At 47.2% G+C, this 22,058-nt stretch overlaps 1 protein-coding gene across 1 annotated transcript in view; it reads left to right on the plus strand.

Annotated features, from left to right (window-relative positions):
• The first annotated feature begins 482 nt into the window (after positions 1 to 482).
• The window catches only part of LOC146346573 (uncharacterized), a 407,876-nt gene continuing 386,300 nt past the window's right edge, over positions 483 to 22,058 (plus strand). The window contains exon 1 of the mRNA XM_084848736.1: positions 483 to 517. The gene's annotated coding sequence lies outside the window, so the exon portion shown is untranslated. The remainder of the gene's footprint in view (positions 518 to 22,058) is intronic.

Below are 22,058 nucleotides of genomic sequence, written 5' to 3' on the forward strand. Positions count from 1 at the left end.
CCTCTCCCACCTGCTTACTTGATCCTTGCCCATCTTGGCTCATTATGAGCTGCAGAGAGAGACTGGGTGAGGGGATCAAGGCGGTGGTGAACGCCTCCCTTGAGGAGGGAGTGATGCCATCAGCCCTCAAGGAGGCAGTGATAAGACCGCTCTTAAAGAAGCCCTCCTTGGATCCTCAAGTTCTGAACAACTTTCGCCCAGTCTCAAATCTGCCATTTTTGGGCAAGGTGATTGAGCGGGTGGTGGCGGTGCAGTTGAAGGCACACTTGGAAGAAACTGATTATCTAGACCCATTTCAGTCGGGCTTCAGGCCTGGGCATGGGACAGAAACAGCCTTGGTTGCCTTGGTGGATGATATGAGGAGGGCTCTGGATTGGGGTGAATGCTCCTTCCTTGTTCTCCTCGACCTCTCAGCGGCTTTTGATACCGTTGACCGTGGTATCCTCCTGGACCGCCTGGAGGGGTTGGGCATTGGAGACACCGTATTGTGGTGGTTCCGGTCCTTCCTCTCCGGCAGGTACCAGAGGGTAGCACTGGGAGAGGAGGTTTCGGACCCGTGGCCACTTACTTGTGGGTTGCCACAGGGTTCCATCCTCTCCCCGATACTATTTAACATCTATGTGAAGCCGCTGGGGGCTATCATCAGGAGGTTTGGGGTGCAGTGTCATCAATATGCAGATGACACGCAGCTCTACCTCTCATTCAAATCTTCACCAAGGTTGGCTGTAGAATCCCTGTCCAAATGTCTGGAGACAGTGAGTGGCTGGATGGGGAGGAATAAGCTGAAGCTGAACCCTGACAAGACCAAGGTACTTTTGGTGGGAGACAAGAGGAGGCTGGGGGACGTTGACCTGGTGTTGAATGGGGTACAGCTACCCTTGAAAGACCAGGTCCACAGCCTGGGGGTCATTTTGGACTCCCAGCTGTCCATGGAGGCTCAGGTGTCAGCTGTGAGCCAGACAGCGCTGTATCAACTCCATCTGATACGGCAGCTGCGCCCCTTCCTTCCTGACCATCTGCTCCCATCTGTAGTACATGCCCTGGTCTCCTCTCGTTTAGACTACTGTAATGCGCTCTACGTGGGGTTACCCTTGAAGACGGTTTGCAAGCTGCAGCTGGTACAGAACGCGGCGGCTCGCCTGATTAAAGGCAGCTGCCGGCGAGATCACATCACTCCAGTGCTGAAGGAGTTGCACTGGTTACCAGTTGTTTTCCGGGCCAAATTCAAGGTGTTGGTTTTGACATTTAAAACCCTATATGGTTCCAGCCCAGCCTATCTTAAGGAGCGCCTCCAGCAACACCAGACAGGCCGCTTAACAAGATCAGCCTCGGATGGCCTTCTCTCTGTCCCATCAGCCAGGACAGCTAGACTGGTGGGGACAGGGGAGAGTGCCTTTTCTGTGGTGGCCCCCACTCTGTGGAACTCCCTCCCTAGGGAACTCTGTCATGCCCCCTCTTTAATGAGCTTCCGTCATGCATTAAAAACGTGGTTGTTCAGGCAGGCATTTGGGGTGGGTTAGGGTATTTAAAAAAAAAATTATGGTAGAATTTTATTGTTTTAAATTGTTTTATGGTGTGTTGTACATCGCCCAGAGTGGCTGGGTGACCAGCCAGATGGGCGATTAATAAATTTAATAAATAAATAATAAATAAATAAATTACGGGCCCACCATGTGCTGGGTTTTGGCACACCCAGTTGCCGATGCTTTGTCATGGAATCAGATCGACAGGCTCTGGGCTATTTGCATTGCCTTTATTTTTGCCGTAGTCTACGTAAAGATTTACGTAGACTACAGCGACCAAATAAGGAACGCGAATGGCGGCTCCCTATGGGGGCCGCCATTAGCATACGCGCTTTTTTTTTTTTTTAAAGTCACCCGTGATAGGCTACGTGACGATTAACGTAGCCTATCATGGCTGACTTTGCAGATCTAGCCGTGATAGGCTACGTGAATCGTCACGTAGCCTATCATCGGGGTGTTTTTTTTAAAAAAAAAAAACCTTTCAAGTTCGCGGCCGGGCGAGGCGGGACGCCTCCTCCCCAGCCTGAATTTCAGCCGGGGTGAGGCGGGAAGCCTCCCCCCGGCCTGAATTTCAGCCGGGGCGAGGCGGGAAGCCTCCCCCCCGGCCTGAACTTTGCGGGGGGAGCAGCGAAGCGCCTCTCCCCCACCGCGAACAAGCTTCGATGACAGGTAAGTGACTTTCATCCACCCCTACCTTATATGCATGATTACAGGCATAAATGACACATTTGCATATATGGGGGACTCAATGCGCCATTTTGTGTACAACTAGATGCGCACATATTCATGATCCCCATTATTATGCAAAATGGCAGGCGTGTCACTTGAACATGGGTCCCAGGTGAGTGCCAGAAGATCAGCGGGTGCACGTGGGGGGGGGAGCGGGGGCAGGGACTCAGCAGGCACAGCTAAGGGGTTTGGGTGAGACTCCACCAGACTCCCGGCCCCAATCAGGTGCCCGCACCATCCCTACTGGGAAACGTACAGACTTCAACTGCAGATAAATATAAATTGTATGTATGTATGTATGTATGTATGTATTACCTTTGCTGGTGAGTTGAGGTAAAAATACTCGGGACAGTCATTTTCACAGCTCGCATCAATATACTGCAACTGTGATTTTTTTTTTATTTTTTTCTACTGTGCTCCGTAGGTATCACACAGTTGGATGATCCCTAAGACCATGACTAAAAGAACAATGCAGGACAATGATGAAGGCACTGATGCCAATGTCCACCAAAGTCACTGTTTAACATGTCCAGGGTTATCTGTCTGCAAACAAAGGCATATACTTTTTGTCGTCCTTCCTTCAAATTCCTTTCCCAGTGGATACAGACCAGGAGTGCAATTGCTTTGAGGCTTTGTTGAAATGAAGTAACCATTCCTTTGAACATAGCTAGATACAGTACATGCTTATCACATTCCACAAAGTAACCATGCTCCAACTCAATGGGAATCTGTAATAGACAACTCACAACTCAGTAGAACTCCATAGAGACCCACCATGGCTCCCTAGAACAAAAAGCAGCCGACAGCTTCATAGGGCAGAAACCATGCAGCTTCACAGTGTCTCTTGGATCAATTTTTAATAGGACAGCCATACCCGCTCTCACTGTGTAATCTTTCAGTTTTTTGTTTAGTCATGTGCGAAAGCCACATAAAGAATTTGATCATCATTTCAGTTTCCCATGCCTTAAGCAATGGATCTGAGACCTATATTCAAGGTTATCCACCTGACTAGTTTGTGATTTTATTTGTTTATTTAGTGTATTATTTTTCCATTGCTAAGTAGGGATGGAAGAGAATTCCGCAACGGATCTCGGTGAGGCCGAATGCCAGTGCATTCGGCCCCCCGAAATCCATTGCCGAATGAAGCCCCCACCCCCCCACCCCACGAAAGGCATGCGGGACGAAGTCCCCGCTGCCCCCACCCCACGAAAGGCACATGAAATGGAGCACTTACCTGCTCCCGTCCGTGCTGCTTTGCGAATGGCGGCCGTCCTGCGGCCGCCATTCGCTTCCTCCTCTTCAAGCCTTGATAGGCTACGTAAATACTTAAGTAGCCTATCACGGCTAACACATATGTATTAAAATGTTTCAGCTACTGTACATATCCTCATACTTTGCTTTCTGAATTGTTCATTTTAATCTAGGCCCTGGGTGTTGCCATGCATGTGTTTCACTTGTGCTCACACTGCATCATGGGCTAACGAGTCTTAAGTTGCATTTGATACAAGCAGAACCATTAAGCTCAAATCCAAAAAGTGTTGGTGGTGAATAGAATTGAAGGACCACTCCCAGGCTGCTCTGGACAGTCTCTAATCTGCAGTATGTCCTCTGATGAACCCCTCTGATGCACACTGGAGGTCCTGTAGAGAGGAGGGGAGATCTAGCACATCAAGTCCATTTGCCCATGGTAAACCTTCTTTTGCCAGTTATGAGTAGGGCTGTATGGACTGTGTAAAATCTGCTTTGTCTGTTTTTCTTGGATTGTCAGGTGCCTTTCATTCCATCATCTGTCCATAGGCAGAAGCAAATACTTGTTTTTCATCATGTGGAAAAATACTGAAATAATTACATAAATATTTACGTAAGTATTTACAAAATTAACCAGAGTACATAACATTCAGTGTATTGTCCCCCATCCCATTCAACATTTCCTCAGCAGAAACTTACATATTTTTAGGGGTGTACAAAACCCCACTTACCTCCGTCCACTGGGGTCTGCGGGAGGGGGGAGGCGATCCAGTCCGGTGCACTGGGGTCCGCGGGGGGGGGAGGCGATCTGTCCCTCCCCCCTGGAATCCTCCCCGGCTGAGGCTGGACTTCCGGCCGCAGCCAGGCTCCGGCCACAAATGGTGGCTGCTACACCTGCCGCCATTTGCGTCCCTGCCAAGCCATGATAGGCTACGTAAGTATCTACATAGCCTATCACGGCAAAAGGCGGGGACGCAAATGGTGGCCACTACGCCATTTGCATCCCCGTCTTTTGTCGTGATAGGCTACGTAGATGTTTACATAGCCTATCATGGCTTGGCAGGGACGCAAATGGCGGCTGCTACAACAGCTGCCATTTGCAGCCGCAGCAGCCTGGCAATGGCCAGAAACAACCTGAAGCTGCCGCTGGAGCCACTGCCGCCGCTGCCAGGTAGGTCCATTCCAGGGGGGATTTTGGGGGGTGGGGGGGGTAGTCTGTTCCACCATGGACTCCGGGGGGGGGCGGATTCTAAAGAATCCAGCCTCACTGGAGTCCGTGGCAGAATTCTCCAACAACCCTACATATTTTTCTACAGATTTATATGCGTACATTTCGGGAAAGTAACAAGAAAAATCATCCAAAAGTCCTGGGACTCCGCACGGCCTGAGGGGGTCACTCCTCAGCAGATTCTGCAGGTCGGATTCTTAGAAATCTGAGCTCATTTTAATCAATCCCGGATTTCTTCAGCGTCCCTAGTTATGATATGAGGCCATCAGTATTTCAATGGGACAGAAATATTCCTTCTCACTAAAACATTTGAGGGATCTAGGAATAGGTGGGGGGGGCATGGCTAGAGGTTGCCTTAGCTATGCTGCACCCTGCTTACTCCTTGGTAGGGTAGGGATGGCATGGGCACCCGACTAGGTCTGGGAACCCAGCAAACTCCCCCCTCCTTCTCCACTGGGCCATGCCTGCTAAGCCCCTGCCCCTGCTTGACCTCCCCCCCCTATGCTCGCTGAGCTGATGGGACTACCCCGGACACTCCTTGAGTGCCATGGTCTCCATTTTGTGACAAAATAGAGATCACGTATATGGGCACATCTATTTGTAGTACACAAAATGCCACCATGGATCACCCATACATGCAAGATTACAGGTGCAAATGGCCTGTTTAAGCCAGTAATCTTGTGCATACGGGTGACTCACAATGACATTTTTTATACGACTATATGTGTGCATATAAGCGATCACCATTTTTTCACAAAATGGCAATGGCAGTGCTCGAGGATGGGTCCCAGGTGAGTGCAGGTGGCTCAGTGAGTGGCGGGGAGCTTGCGCACGGGTCCGGGGCCATGCATGCGGCGGCAGGGTCTGGGTGGACAAGTAGAGAATCCAGATCGGGGAGTGCCTGTCCATCCCTACTCCTTGGTATAGCCACTGTAATCTGCATTTCTGTGCCTATCCCTGGAATTCAAACTTCATTCTCATTCCTGCCTGCTCTGAATCCCTGCCATCTTGTCTCCTTATGCCTCCTGTGGGTTCCTGGTTGTTGGTTGTTTTGTTTGTTTGTTTTGTTTTTCACAGTTGTTGCTCCCTGATGCTTGGTTGACTTAATAATTTTTACCTTCTATCTGTCTCATTTTCCTACTCATGGGGCCAGCTAACTTTTTTCTTTCTTTCCCATAGAGTGTTCCTGGAAGCAAGGCTGCATGATCACATAGCATAATTCCTGGGCCCTTTCTTCCAGCTTTATTTGGAAAGTGTGTGGTCAGAGATCTGGTTTCTAGCCACTCCATGCAGCCTCTATTGTTTGAAACATTGTTGAAAAAGAAGAAATAATGGAGAAAAAGCCCTCAGACCACCTTAAATTAGTGTAAGTTTAATAAAATAACCACCGCAAGAAGGCCCTCTCCCGCGTTCCCACCAGGCGTGCCTGTGATGATGGTGGGATGGCGAGAAGGGCTTCCCCTGAAGATCTCTTCTTGATCATCCCGGAGTGCAGGACATGAAATAATGTTCCCAGAGTGCAGGACACGGAATAATGGGCTCAAGTTACAGGAAGCCAGATTCCGGCTGAACATCAGGAAAAATGTCCTGACGGTTAGAGCAATACGACAATGCAACCAATTCCCGAGGGAGGTGGTGGGCTCTCCCACACTGGAGGCATTCAAGACGAGGCTGGACAGCCACCTGTCAGGGATGCTCTGACTTGTATTCCTGCATTGAGCAGGGGGTTGGACTCGATGGCCTTGTAGGCCCCTTCCAACCCTACTATTCTATGATTCTATGATCTCAGGGCACGAGTAGGCTCATAGGGGAGAATACGGTCTTTCAGATAACCTGGACCTGAGCCATATAGGGCTTTATTGGACATAACCTACACTTTGAATTTTCCCTGGAAACAGACTGGGAGCCAGTGAAGCTGTTTTAACAGGGGAGTTATATGGTCCCTGTAACCAGCCCCAGTCAGCAGTCTGGCCGTAGCTCTTTGAATCAGCTGAAGCTTCCGAACACTCTTCAGAGGCAGCCCCACACAGAGCGCATTACAGTAATCTAAACAGGATGTAACTAAGGCAAGTGTCACTGTGGCCAAGTCAGACATCTCGAGGAACAGGCCCAGCTGGCGCACTAGCCTTAACTGTACAAATGCGCTCCTGGCCACCACTGAAACCTGGGCATCCAGGCTCAGGGCTGAATCCAGAAGTACTTGCCAGGCTGTGACATAGAGATGTACGAAACCCCTACCTTCCATTCCGGGGGGGGGGGGTCTGCAGGAGTGGTGATCTGTTCCTCCCCCCCCCTCCGGAATCCTCCAGAGCAGCTCCATGTCAGGTCGATTTCACAGAGCCACATTCCGGCTCCGCAGCGCTGGCGATATGGTAATGGCGGCCACCATTACCATACTCCTTCGAGAAATACAGTTGCAAATGGCATATTGGACGCCACTTGCGGCCGTAAAGCCCTGAGTTAAACCTAAATGCAGCCGTTTGCAGCTCTATTTGGGTAAAAAAAACCCAGGGCTTTACAGCCGCAAGTGGCATCCACTACTTTCAGCGGAAGTATTTCTTTCAGCAAAACAATAATGGCAGCTGCCATGGCTGTATCGCAAAGGATCCGGAGCTGGAGTGCTGGTCCACAGGGAATCCTCGGGAGGTGGAGGTGAGTGGCACTGTTCCGTCATGGATTCCGGAGGCCAGATTCCTAAGAATCCGGCCTCATTTGAGTCCACGGCAGAATTCTGTGCCATCCCTACTGTGACAAACTGTGTGCGGTGCCGCAAGCAGGGGAGGGCAGCAGCAGTGGGTGGGTGAGTGCCTGACAAAGCCATAGAGTAGTAGAGTCATAGAGTCATAGAATAGTAGGGTTGGAAGGGGCTACAAGGCCATCGAGTCCAACCCCCTGCTCAATGCAGGAATCCAAGTCAGAGCATCCCTGACAGATGGCTGTCCAGCCTCATCTTCAATGCCTCCAGTGTGGGAGAGCCCACCACCTCCCTAGGTCATTGGTTCCATTGTCGTATTGCTCTAACAGTCAGGAAGTTTTTCCTGATATTCAGCTGGAATCTGGCTTCCTGTCACTTGAGCCCATGATTCCGTGTCCTGCACTCTGGGATGATCAAGAAGAGATCCTGGCCTTCTCCTCTGTGACAACCTTTCAAGTACTTGAAGAGAGCTATCATATCTCCCCTCAGTCTTCTCTTCTCAAGGCTAAACATGCCCAGTTCTTTCAGTCTGTCTTCATAGGGCTTTGCTTCCAGTTCTCTGATCATCTTTGTTGCCCTCCTCTGAACCCTCTCCAGTTTGTCTGCATCTTTCTTAAAGTGTGGTGCCCAGAACTGGACACAGTACTCCAGAGGAGGCCTAACCAGTGCTGAGTAGAGGGGAACTAGTACTTCCCATGATTTGGAAGCTATGCTTCTATTAATGCAGCCCAAAAGAGCATTTGCCTTTTTTGCAGCCACATCACATGGTTGGCTCATATTCAGCTTGTGATCGACAATAATTCCAAGATCTTTCTCGCTTGTAGTGTTGTTGAGCCACATATCCCCCATCTTGTAACTGTGCATTTGGTTTCTTTTTCCTAGGTGAAGAACTTGGCATTTATCCCTATTAAATGTCATTCTGTTGTTTTCTGCCCAGCGCTCCAGTCTATCCAGATCACTTTGAATTTTGTTTCTGTCTTCCAAAGTATTAGCTATCCTGCCCAATTTTGTGTCATCTGCAAATTTGATCAGCATTCCCTGCACCTCCTCCTCCAGGGGCAGGTGAGTCCATCCATCCCTATCCCAAAGTTAAGGCCCTTTCCTTATTTGATGTATTGAATGAACAAGGAGAAGAAAGAAAACGTGTCGAATTGTACCCTCTTAAGAGAATGCTAATCATCCTTCACTTTCCATGACATTGCTAATCACACACACAGTAGGATTTTCATATCAGCATCAAATTAGCCATTAGATCCCCTGATCATATGCAAATGGTAATTAAGGTTAACTAAGTAAACTTAATTAAACTATATGCATGAGTATTAATGAGGTGATATCCTCGACCGAGTGCAAGATGTCTAATATGCCTACATATCAACACTTCTTCAGCAATTCCCAGGTTAATATGATCTGCAAAGTAAACTAATGATATTATTCGAGATGAGTGAATTCCCCTCCTTCTTCTCTTATTGTTCCACAGGTTCATTCTGTTCCACTCTTGATGGATCCCATCTTAAGTAGAGGAAATTCCAGCATTAATTCTGGAATTGGAGCATGCACAATTTACGGTGGATTTCTTTTCCTTCTTTTCATCTGGACTATACTTTCTCCTCTGTGTTACCAATGTTCAAGCACCAGTGACAAGGTGCGGGGGGGGGGAGCAATCATGATAGGAGTGTGCAGCAAACTGATTTATGTGGTATTTTTCTGATATACATGTGTTCCCCTGTTCATGGGTGAACTTACCTTGAGTGAATTCTTTATTTACATGAAAAGTTATGAATGTGTCCATATGAGTTCCCCTTTACTGCAAAACCTCCTTCTGTGTATATGAGTTTTTGCATGTTCCAAAGTTTGCAATCAGTTCTGAACTGAATAGCAGATTCATAGTACATCACTCTAGATGTGCTATGAAGGTGAGCATTACGAATGTACAAGTTTTGAGCAACAAACTGATAAATCTAAAATTCAGTGTCATCACTAGTGTTCTCCTTTGCTTTAGTAGTACAAAGTATGAAAAGAAAAGTTGATGTGATGGTATGTACAGTCACATCAAGCTTCTTTCTTTCTCTGTGTTATCAATGTTCATGTCTGTGCTAAGAACGTAGGTTCGGAAAACACCATTTTATGGCAAGTGGCAGCAAATTGAATCTAGAGCGCTCAGTGCAAAATTACAAACACACACACACAGAAAAGCAACACTGGAAGGTTTCTAAGTAGGGATGGCATGAGCATCTGGCTGGGGTGAGAAGCCTAGAGAGAAGCTGCTGGTTTGGTCCCCTGGATGGCAGTTCAAGGACCTGAGCTCTTGCCTGACTCACTGCATGCTGTGTCAGGCAAGAGCACAGGACCTGGTCCCTCAGCGAGCCAGATGCCTATCGCTGAGAGGGAAAGAAGGCACAAGACAGGCTGGTCATTTTCCGTGAGGCTCTCACATTTACGTAAAACAACCAGCCCGTCCCTCACTGTTGCTGCTGTAGCAAGGATGGGGGAAGGAGGAGAGGTGCTGCCTTCTTCCCCTCTCATCCCCATGTCGGCAGGGACAAGAGACAGGGTGGTTGTTTTACGTAAGTGTAAGAGCCTCACAGAAAACAACCAGCTTTTCCCTTGCTGCCGCTGCTGTAGCAGGTAGGAGCAGAGGGAAGAAGGAGGTACGTATCCTCCTCTCCCCACCACTCACCCACTATAGTGACGGTGGCTGGTTGTTTTACGTAAGTTTCTCACACTTATGTAAAACAACCAGCCTGTCCCTCACTGCAGCTAAGAAGGGCAACAGTGGCAGGTGCCCCGGCGCTCTCCCTGGAGGCCAGGGCTAGAGCATGGGGGCTGTCTTCTGAGGCCCTTCGTCCCCGTGCCCAGCCCTTGACAGCCAGCACAAGGAAGTGATGGTGGCACCCCAGTGCTTTTGCCCTGGCCTCCTCTAGCGTAGGCCAGGGCGAGAGGCTGAGGGCTGGCCACTGAGGCCCGTCTTCCCTGTGCAGGCAGGGAAGGGCGACAGCCACCCCCAGCATTCTCACCTTGGGCTCGTCTAGAGTAGGGATATCAGAGAATTCTGCCACGGACTGAAATGGGATCGAATTCCCTTCAGTCTGTGCCACAGAATCCGCTGCAGAATGGCACCATGAGGTCCTGCAGAGCCAGCAGTCATGAGGCTTTGTTTTCGTCGTCTGCAAAGAGTCGCGGAATTTTCATAAATATGAAAATTAATTTTTGTGAATGGCCCAGAGAGCTTCGGCTATTGGGCAGTATAAAACTGAAATACATACATACATACGTAATAAAAACGCTGTTTTAAAGAAAGAAAAAACCTTTTAAAATGACCATGCCGCTCTAGAGGAGATGGAGGATTTCATTTTTTTTTAAACGTAAATATTTACGAAAAAATATAGAAAAAAAATATATACAGTCGCATTGTAGTCTGACCCTTAGGAAGCAAGCCCCTCTTCGTAGTAATCTCAGGCACATCATAGAGTACCCCCCACACACACATCTCTGGGATGCACACACCAACCACAACACAAAACAAATAATGTGTTAGTGAAGTATCAATGTGCATTGTGTGTCAGTGTGTGTCGGATGCTCTAGTCACTGTGTCTCTGATGCACATGGGATCTGATGGGAATCCTGGTGGTACCAGCCTGACTCAACTAGGACACAGTAGTCCTCAGCCTAAGACTCCAAGGTTATCTTGCGTGGGAATAAGTCCCAGTGAAATATGTGGGATGTACATTAGAGAACAGATGTATCCACAATCACCTCTTAGAAATGTAACATTTGGAAGATCCTGGGGAAAGTGTTGAAGCCTAGAGAATGACAACTGGAGCTGAGTCAAAAATTTATCAGAAGACATTTTTTTTTCTCAGAAATGTCCTGAGAGATATATTTTTTTTTTAAATTTTCATACCCCTAGAAATAAAAGGCCACTTTGCAGAATTTCCCCAAATCTTCTTCCCCATTTGTGGGCAGTTTGCCTTCCCTCCCCCACAACAATGCCCCAGAATAATGCCCCAGAAATATGGGGTATTTGGGGGATGCAAAATGATGGCCAGGGTGCCAAAGCAGTTGCTGTGCTTGCCACTTACAGTGGCAGCACCCCCCCCCCCAAAAAAAGTAAGAAAACGGACAGAAGCCACGCTACAACCCTTGCCGGTGGTGAGCCCTAATTGTGAGAAATTGTTGGAGGACTTCTCCTTCCACTGGAGAAACTTGGTGAAATTGTCTGCCCACGGTTTCTCTGCCCACAAGTAGGTAGGAAAATTTCAAGGTCATTTGCATACAGCTCTACTGAAAGCACTGGAACAACTTCTGATATGTTACTTTAGCAACTTTCCCCAAAGCATTGTGACTGGAGAGCCCTGAAAAACTCATTCCCTGGTGGAAAACTATAGCTGTCACTTACAAAACCACCTCCCCTTTCTCTCCCACTGCCTTCTGTCTTTTATGGAGAACTTGAGAGAGGTTCAGAAGCATGTTGGTAGCCAGGAAAAAAGAAAAGAAAAAAGAGAGGTACAAACAAACAGAGTGATTCTGAGGATCCAAGGCTTCAGGAACAACCCACTTCCCTCCACCTCACTTTGGACAATGGCCCCATCACTTTGATGGAGGTCCAAATACCTCTGAAGTGACTTGCTGCAGATCAGTATTTGGGCTTTATCCAGAGTGAATGCATGCCCCTAGAAATTCACACAGTGGCTGCTAATCAGCTGCCCACAGGAAACCCACAAGCAGCATATGAGCACAACAGCACCCCCCCATCCATGTTCCCCAGCAACTGGTGTACATAGGCATACTGCCTCTGATACTGGAGGTAGTCTATAGCCATCAGGACCAGTAGCCACTGATAGTCTTGTCCTCCAGGAATTGCCCAATCCCGTTTTAAAGCCATCCCAAGTGATGGTCCTCAGTAAATCTTGTGGAAGTGAATTCCATAGTTTAACTATGCACTGCTCATCTTGTCCAGCATCCTCTTTCCCACAGAATGACATGAAGTCCACAGGCAGCTGTCCACCTCTGTTGCTCCTCAGCAAGTGGTATTCAGTGCTTTAGTGCCTTTGAACGTAAATCTTCCATATAGCTACGTTATGGCGCATGGCCATTAATAGACTTACCTTCCATTTGTCTTGTTCATTCTCCCTCCCTCCCTCCCTCCCTCCCTCCCTCTGTGTGTGTGTGTGTGTGAGAGAGAGAGAGAGAGAGAGAGAGATTGAGGCTGGAGAGAAGAGCACATGCTGAGAATCCTTGATGCTCCCATTCTTGTTACCTTCTACATGGGGAGACCAGTGGAGCTCCATCCCTGCTGAGGTTTTTCTCCTATAATGCCTATCTTCTCCAACAGCAGGAAATAACAGAGAGAGGGGGACAGTTTGATCCTGAGGGTTTTTTTTTTAATGTATCTTGACAAGATGAGGCCTATTTGAAGCCATAGGAACAAAGGAAACTGCAGGAGGCAGAGCTTGGCCTTATATAAGCCAGGTCCTTCCCGGTCTAACCCTCTTCCCTACCTGTTATGCCATAAGATCATAGTAACACAGGAGGCTGCCTTATACTGAATCAGACCATTGGCCTGTCTAGCCTGGTGTGGTCGACATTGACTGGCAGTGGCCCTCCAGGATTCCAGGCAAGGTTCTTTCCCACCCTACCTGGAAATACTGGGGAGAGAACCTACATGTGAACCATGTACTCTACCTCTGAGCCACAGACCACAGACCCTTAATCCACAGACACCCGTTGTGGAGCATGCGTGAAAGGGCTTCCTCCTCTTTCACTCCCAAACGGTGAAACGTGCCCCCTGGCCCCCACTCTTTTGGCTTTTAGAAAGTGTGTAAAGACACATCTTTTAAATTTAGCCTTTTTAATTATGGAGCTAATTTAATGTTATAACGTTTTACAGTTTTTAAAGTTTGCATGGTTTTTGCATGGTTTTTAAAGTTTGCATGGTTTGCATGGTTTTTAAAGTTTGCATGGTTTGCATGGTTTTTAAAGTTTGCATGGTTTTTGGCTTTTAGACTGGCATTGACATTGACTGGCAGTGGCCCTCCAGGATTTCAGGCAAGGTTCTTTCCCACCCTACCTGGAAATACTGGGGAGAGAACCTACATGTGAACCATGTACTCTACCTCTGAGCCACAGACCCACAGACCCTTAATCCACAGACACCCGTTGTGGAGCATGCGTGAAAGGGCTTCCTCCTCTTTCACTCCCAAACGGTGAAACGTGCCCCCTGGCCCCCACTCTTTTGGCTTTTAGAAAGTGTGTAAAGACACATCTTTTAAATTTAGCCTTTTTAATTATGGAGCTAATTTAATGTTATAACGTTTTACAGTTTTTAAAGTTTGCATGGTTTTTTCCTTAAGGTTTTATGTTTTTAAATTGCCCTACCTTCGTGTCTTTTTAGCAAATAAGTCGGTATATACCTGGTGTTGATGATGATGATATTTCTGCATCTAGTAACAAACAATACCCAACCTTAGAAGTTTACCTGCTCTGACTTTTATCTTTGCCAAACCATTTATTTTCAGACTGGCCAAACTCATTACAGCTAAAGAAAAAGAAACAAAGATTATACTTTTCCTTCCTTGCAGAGCCCAGCAGGCTTCCGGGGATGCTATTGTGATACAGTTGCTAACACAATGGCAGTTCCTACACTATCAATTGTTTAGGGAAACTTGCTCATTAGTTATACTTGGTTCAATTTCTATCTTCAGGAACTTCATATGAGAGCATTTAATATTCAGCCTTTCGATTTTCCTTTTTTTCAGTTCATTAATTTGAACAGTAATCTCATCCTTTTCATCACAGAGCCACTATTGTGCACTGTCTGGGTAAAATAGTCTACTGACAAATCCAATAAAGTCATTTCCCTTACTCCTGCTATTTCACTTATAAAGCACACATTACCTTAACCTTCAATATGCTAAGATGGACCTGCTGTGCTTGAGGCCAGAAACTTCTGTGAATAATATGGACTGTACTTTTCCGTTTTCCCAAAGATATTTTTCATTTTGTTACAAGAAGTCAAGGTTGAATCCTTGTTTAGCCAAACTTCAGGTGGAATCCAAGTTAGGTCTCCAGTTCCCAGCTGGGTCAGAAACATTTCCACATGGATCCTGGACCCACCATGCTCAGGTTGTCTGCACATGTTCAGAATAGATTCCAGATTCTGCAGTCCACTCCAGAGTCTGGACAAAACTGAACACATCACAAACTCCTTTGAGACTTCCAGGTTTTGCCCATTTCATTACATAGGATAACACATAGCAGAATTTGGCCAAATACTGGCCACTTTTAGGGAAGTGCAAATCAGCAAATCTCAGGCTTGCTAGGGATGTCAGAGAATTCCGCCATGGACTCAAGTGAGGCCAGGTTCTTTAAAATCCAGCCCCCTGGAATCCATGGTGGAACAGCCTCCCCCCCCCCGCCATGCCGCGGAATCCCCCCAGGACGGAGCTTACCTGGCGGCAGATGCAGCAGCTCCGGTGGCTCCAGGTGGCTCTGGCGGTGGTTCCAGTGGCGGCTCCAACTGTGCCTCCAGCGTTGTGGCAGCCATTGGCATGGCTGGCTTTGTTTGTGATAGGCTACATAAATACTTATGTAGCCTATCACTGCAAAGAGCAGGGGTGCAAATGGCGGCCCCTATGCCATTTGCGTGGCTGCCTTTTGCCGTGATAGGCTACGTGGCAGCTGCTACGCCATTTGCGTAGCTTCCTTTTCCATAAAAGGCTACGTAAGTATTTATGTAGCATATCACGGCAAAAGGCAGCCATGCAAATGGCATAGCAGCCGCCATTTGCATCCCTGCCTTTTGCCGTGATGTTGTTGCTGTTCAGTCGTTTTGCTGTTCAGTCGTTTTGCCGTGATGTTGTTGTTGTCCTGGTGGCGGCCGCTCCGGCAGTGGCTGTGGTGGTGGTTCGGTGCCGGCTGTGGCTGCGGCAGCCGCTTTTCTGACTGGCTGCCGCCACTGCCATTTCCAGGAAAAAAAAAAAAACGCGATAGGCTACATAAAGATTTACATAGCCTATCACGCCTAGATTATAAAAAAAACACCATGATAGGCTACGTAAATGTTTACGTAGCCTATCACGGCTGATTAAAAAACAACAACAACAAAAAACGCACATACGCAAATGGCAGTGCCCATGGCATGTCAGCTTCGATGACAGGTAAGTGACTTTCGTCCACCCCTAGGTAAATCCCAATCAAAACTAAACTGAAACAAATTTCTCATACATCCCTAATCACTTTTCACCCTTCCTGATTTCAACAGGACAAGTTTAAGCATGTGCCCAACTCTCCAAATGGAAGTTAATGGTATGAAACCTTTTGCTGCATTTGGATTGTACTCTTGCTTACCATGGTGCAAATTACTTACATAGAACTAATTTGCACAACCCTAAGGAGATGGTGCTGAGCCATGAGAAAATCAGAAGCATCCCCTCCCCCTCCCTATGGCCAGATTACTATTTTGTAGGAATGGCCCATTTAGACCTTTAATCTTGCATATATGGACCAGTCACGTTGCCATTTTGCATACAGCTAGATGTGTGCATATAGTGGACCAGCATTTTTCTTTTGCAGAATGGCATTTGCGGATGGGTCCTGGGTGAGAGCCAGTGGCTCAGTGATCGCAGGGGGGAGGGTGAGCAAGGGCAGGGGCTCAGCAGGCGTGGCTCGGGGTGCCAGACTCCCAGACAGAATCAGGCACCCTCACCATCCCTACTGACAGATTCATCTGACCAGGTGCAGGGCTTTGAGTGCTTAACTCTTAAAAAACTGGGTCTGGACCCCTGTATTGACAACCATCTTAGTCCTTCATTGGGGTAGCCACCTCTTTTTTTCTGACTGATTTCTCATCTTTAACATTGCAGGTAGGTACAACATCATCCTCTTCATTTGGGGAACAGCTGTAGCTATTGAGTTTGGCAGGTGCTGATGGGTGAGAATGTCATTCAGTTCATTTTTTTTTAATAAGAATTCACCAAAATTCTCAAAGTTATTCATATTTGAGACAGAAGGAACTTCTTTGCTTTTGCCTTTTTAATGGATGTAGGAAAAAAGCAAAAATGACAGATTTGACCATTTGTATTCAGCATTAACATCCACTTCTCTGGAGTGAGCAAGGCATATTTCTAACAGACCAATGTTCAGTTTTTGTTTGGTTGTTTTTTGTTTGTCGAAGCAGAAGATAATAACTCTGAACATTGTGAATGAATTCAGTTTTATTGCACAAGACTATTAAGCTAGCAAAAGAGAAAATGGCTCTCTGTCACCAAAGTTCGTGCCCTCCGTTATTTTAATAGATTTTGTTCAGGCAGCAAATATTGACAGACATTGCTCAGATGTTTAGAAAATAGCACACACAACACCAGAGAAGTGAGCATTTTACAAGCCATATGCTCAACAATGCAACTGAAGGGTGCATTTTAGACCATTAAAGTGGGGCAAATGTATTTTGCATTGTCAACACTGTCACTGAAGAGGGAAAGAAAGCCATTAGCATTCTATTACTTATTTATTCAGGCTACTTAAAGAAAATACTCTTAAATATGATATTTCTGAGGCTACATTTCAATATTCATCTGATCTGAACAATAACAGCTTAACAGAATATAAGACTCTTTCCCCATAAATATGTCCACTCATGAAATCATGCAGATGAGACTGGAACAATTTGAAAGTATGCTATGAATGAACATAGAAAACCCCATTTCTGGAGTCTGCCCCTTTAGCATACTCTAGCATCATTCTGTGATGTGATAAAATAAGTAAATAAACCAGAATCCAAGGAAAGTGCAGGACTAAGCAGATAGAAAGCCTATTCTCACTGGCTCCCATTAATTTCTGAGGGACAAAGCAAAGTGTGTGTGTGGGGGGGGGATGAGTAAGTTGACTGAGAAAAGGCAAACCTTGTTTATCAGCTAAAAAAAAACTGATTTGCCAAGGGGCAAATGGCTGGAATAGCCTTATTCCTCATAGTGTGTATGCATATACCAATAAATGTGATCAAGTAGTATCTTCAACATAATGTTGAAGTGCATCCTTCCTCCTACCACTAATTCATTTTGCTTCCCCCCTTTTTTTGGTCTGTTTTTCTTTTCTAATTTCATTTAAAATTCTGTGGCGAATGAGCCTACTCAGTCCTCATAGGATTGGTTTTGGAGAGTTGCTCATTTGGTTTAAACACACACACACACACACACACACATCTGTAGACTTTGGGGTTCCCCTGAGCATGCTGGTACCTCCCTTTTGTTTCTTAGCTGCCCCTTTTTGGTTCCATTTCTGCTGGCACTCACCACCTGAGTTTGCTATTAGGAGGAATGAGGATGACTTCCATTTACTCCAAAAGGTCACCCTGGTGGGGGGGGGGGGTGGGAAGAAATCCCCATGCACATAGGGAACTAGCATGGGAGCAAGAAGGCTAGGCTAGAATATCTCTTTCTCTCTCCCCCCACCCCCCCGGATATGGTAGTTTTCTACGTGCAGGATTTGTTTGTTGCATGAAGGACCATTCAGAGATGACAGCACCACCTGAAGGCTGAAGCAGTCCAGTCCAGACACAATACTGAGCAACAGACAGTACCACTAACTACTAGTGTTTAAAAGGAGCCTTCTGGCAACATTTCAGCCTTCCAGACATTCAATGAAGTGACACCCCAGAGGCCTCTGCATCACTACAGTGTTTCTGGAGCATCCGAAATGCCGATTGTTCGCTATTGATGTTTTAATGTTAATCTTCGAGGCTGCTTTGTGTGTTCATGAACAGAAAAAGAGGAGCCAAAACAATAAATTCAATCAAAATCAGATCTCTCCACTCCAGGCATGGCAATGCTGATGTACTTCTGCCAGTCTGGTACCCCCGCCCCCCCACATCCATGGGATGAAGGAGGGATAGCACAAGCCTTTGGGGAATCTTTCTGATAAACTCTGAGAAGTTCTGATTCAAAGGGGTCACCTTGGGGATGTATTGCTGTTGGCCCTGGCAGCACCATTCCTTGCTTAGGGATGTGTGAACCCAGCCCTGTCTGGGTTCTCCAGGCACCCACCCAGCCCCTGCCACCACTCGCCGGTTCCTGGACTGTGCTCGAGCCCCTCCGGCACTCAGCAAGCAGCCTGCACTCACTCCGGCAGCCTCATTGAGCTCCGCAGTCGTCCTTTTAAAAAAAAAATGAAATTGCGATCACAAAAATTAGCATATTTGTGTATGCATGAAAATGCACAATTTTGTGAATGCACATTTCAAAGCATATGTGGATATGTGCATTTTTGCAATTGCCATTTTATTTTTCAAAAAGTGGTGACCGTGGAGCTCGACAAGGCCACCAGGGTGAGTGCGGGCCACTTGCTGAGCATGGGCAGGGGGCAAGTGGAGGCAGGGGGTCAGTGAGTGGGGCTCAGGGGTGTGTGGGGGGGTGTCTGCCAGATTCCCAGATGGAATCAGACACCCACACCATCCCTATCCTTGCTGTTGGCCTTCTGGCAGCAGCCTGTCCTCAGGAAGAGCTTTTCTCCCCAGCCAGCTTGCCAGTAAGGATATATAAGAAATTTGTTTCAATTAGCCTTTGATCAGGATTAATCCAGTTCACACCTTCCAGACATAACATGGATTTGGATTCAATCTGAGGTCTAACTCTGTACATTTCCGAGCTTGCAATGTGATTCACAGACACCTCCCCCCACCCAATGCATTCAACAGCATGCAAACAATTGAAAAGCCTGCATGAAAAAATTGATGCTTTTGAAAAGTGTGCACAAATATGCTTTAAGCAATGGGAGAAGAATGTGTACAGTTCAAAGATGTGCACAACTGATGCATAGATCTGGAAAAAAATATGCACAGAAATGCACATGGATTTCCATGCAAAAGGAAAAATCAAAGCTCACAATCTGACAGGGACTCATGTTGGAACTAGCTTCGAGATGGAATTTGGAGAACTTCACTGAGCTTGTTATCTTCTACATGGGGAGAGCAATGGAGCTCCAACCCTGGGGGAACCAACAGAACAGAGGCTTTTCTCCCATTATTCCTCTCTTCTCCAACAGCAGGAAAAAAAGGAGAGAAGGGGACAGATTCAACTTGAGTTTTCTTGACTTCTTTTGCCAAGAAGAGGCCCATTTGAAGGCACAGAAACATAGGAAGCTGCAGGAGGCAGAGCGTGGGCTTATATACGCCAACCTCTCCCTTGATCTAGAACCTCATGTGGCGCAGAGTGGTAGGCGGCAGTAATGCAACTGAAACTCTCCCCACAACCTGAGTTCAATCCCGGCGGAAGCTGGTTTTCAGGTAACCGGCTCAGGTTGACTCAGCCCTCCATCCTTCCAAGGTCGGTAAAATGAGTACCCACCTTGCTGGGGGAAAGGTAGTTAGGACTGGGGAAGGCAATGGCAAACCACCCCACTATACAGTCTGCCAGGAAAATGCCGAGGAAAAATGACGTCCCTCTAGGGGTCAGTAATGACTCGGTGCTTGCACAAGAGGAACCTTTCCTTTCCTTTCCTCCCTTGATCTAACCTGCTTTCCTTCCAGCTGTGCCATAGGAACATAAGAACATAGGAAGCTGCCTTATACTGAGTCAGACCATTCGTCCATCTAGCCCAGTATGATCGATATTGACTGGCACTGGCTCTCCAGGGTTTCAGGCAGGGTCCTTTCCTATCCCTACCTGGAGATACCAGGGTTTGAACCTGGGACCTTTTGCATACAAAGCAGGCGCTCTACCACTGAGCTATGTGTTTTCAGTGCAGGGTTAGCTGGTCACTCTTCACAGGGACAAAACAGGCACTTCTTGTCCACTGATGGACTGGAATTGTCTGTGGACTGTTTCACCTACTTTGCACAGACTTTCAGGGTTTGGGTTGTGTTAAGTTTAGCTGATGATCTTTGGGGGATTGACTGGTGATACTTAGTGGGGGGGTATGGGATCCAGCAGGTAGACAGAGGGCCCGGTGAACACCCTGAGGCTCCTTATTTATTCATTCATTTATTTGTAACACCTGTGTACCACTAAATAGAATAAAATCCCTCAGTAGTTCACAATAAGTATTGAAACCACATTTAAAATACAATATTAAAAACACAACATTAAAAACACTTCCAATTACAATAAAAGCAATACAAGGAGTGGTGAAATTGAGTGGGATGATTAATTACAGCCCAGGGAAAGCCTGGGTAAACAAATGTGTTTCCAGGAGGCGTTTAAAAGGATGTCACATTTTCTGCCTCCTGAACTGCATGAGGGAGGGTTTTCCAAAGGTTGGTGCCACAACCAAGAAGGCCCGCCAATGGGGTATTGCATGGCATCATTCCGTTAATTTTGGAATGACCGGCAAGGCCTCCTCTACTGATCTTAAAGGCCACCTAGGTATGTATAAGGGAAAGTAGTCTGCTAGGTATCCTGGTCCCAAATTGTTTAGGGCTTTGTATAACAATAACATAACCTTGTATGTGGCTTGGTAGTTAATAGGCAGTCAGTGCAGTTCTTTTAACACAGATGTTATGTGGACATAGCTAAGTGTCCCAGTGAGCATCCTAGCTGCTACATACTGCACTAGCTGCAGCTTCTGGACCATACACATGGGCAGCCCCACATAGAAGACATTGCAGTAGTCTAATTGTGAGTTCCAGTCACCTTGATTCCTGAGACTTGCCACTCAGGGCTGTGTGACCTGGTGGCAGGGTACAGGTGGCCTGTATGGAGTTCTGGGGGCACTGGGGTGGGTTGACTCAGAAGGCCACCCTCCACACCAGCTGGGTGAGGCCTTATGGAAGGGGGAATGATTCCCAACCCTCTCTCAAAGCAGTGTTTGGCTGACCCCTAATTGCTTGCAGGATGTGTGCCTGCCAGGTCATGAGCAACCTAACTTCCTGCACAGCCATTACCCTATCCACAGATGTTGGGTTTAAACTTTAAGAAATGGGCCCCTAGTTTCATCTAACACTAGGTTATGTTTGTCCCTAGTTATTTCTGTCCCTTCCACAAATGGCACCACCTGCATTATCAATCAAGAACAGTGGCAGTGGGGGTAGGTACATGCTGTTTGTGGATACAACTGAACATCCCCACATTTAGGGGTGGACAAAAGACCCTTACCTTTCGCCGAAGCTTGTTCGCGGTGGGGGGGAGGCGCTTCGCTGCTCCCCCCGCGAAGTTCAGGCCGGGGGGGGAGGCTTCCCGCCTCGCCCCGGCCAAAATTCAGGCCGGGGGGAGGCTTCCCGCCTCGCCCCGGCCGAAATTCAGGCCGGGGAGGAGGCTTCCCGCCTCGCCCAGCCGTGAACGCGAAAGTTTAAAAAAAAACAACAACGCCCCCTGATAGGCTACGTGACGATTAACGTAGCCTATCACGGCTATATTTGCAAAGTCAGCCGTGATAGGCTACGTAAATCGTCACGTAGCCTATCACGGGTGACTTTAAAAAAAAAAGCGCGTACGCTAATGGCGGCCCCCATAGGGAGCCGCCATTCGCGTTCCTTATTTGGTCGCTGTAGTCTACGTAAAGATTTACGTAGACTACGGCGAAAATAAGAAAATAAAGAAAATAAATCTTTACGTAGACTACAGCGACCAAATAAGGAACGCAAATGGCGGCTCCCTATGGGGGGCGTCATTATCCGTACGCGCTTTTTTTTTTTTAAGTCACC

This window comes from Heloderma suspectum, chromosome 4 (genome assembly GCF_057233095.1).
Source record: "Heloderma suspectum isolate Gila_16-S chromosome 4, 16-S_ref, whole genome shotgun sequence".
Lineage (NCBI taxonomy): Eukaryota > Metazoa > Chordata > Lepidosauria > Squamata > Helodermatidae > Heloderma > Heloderma suspectum.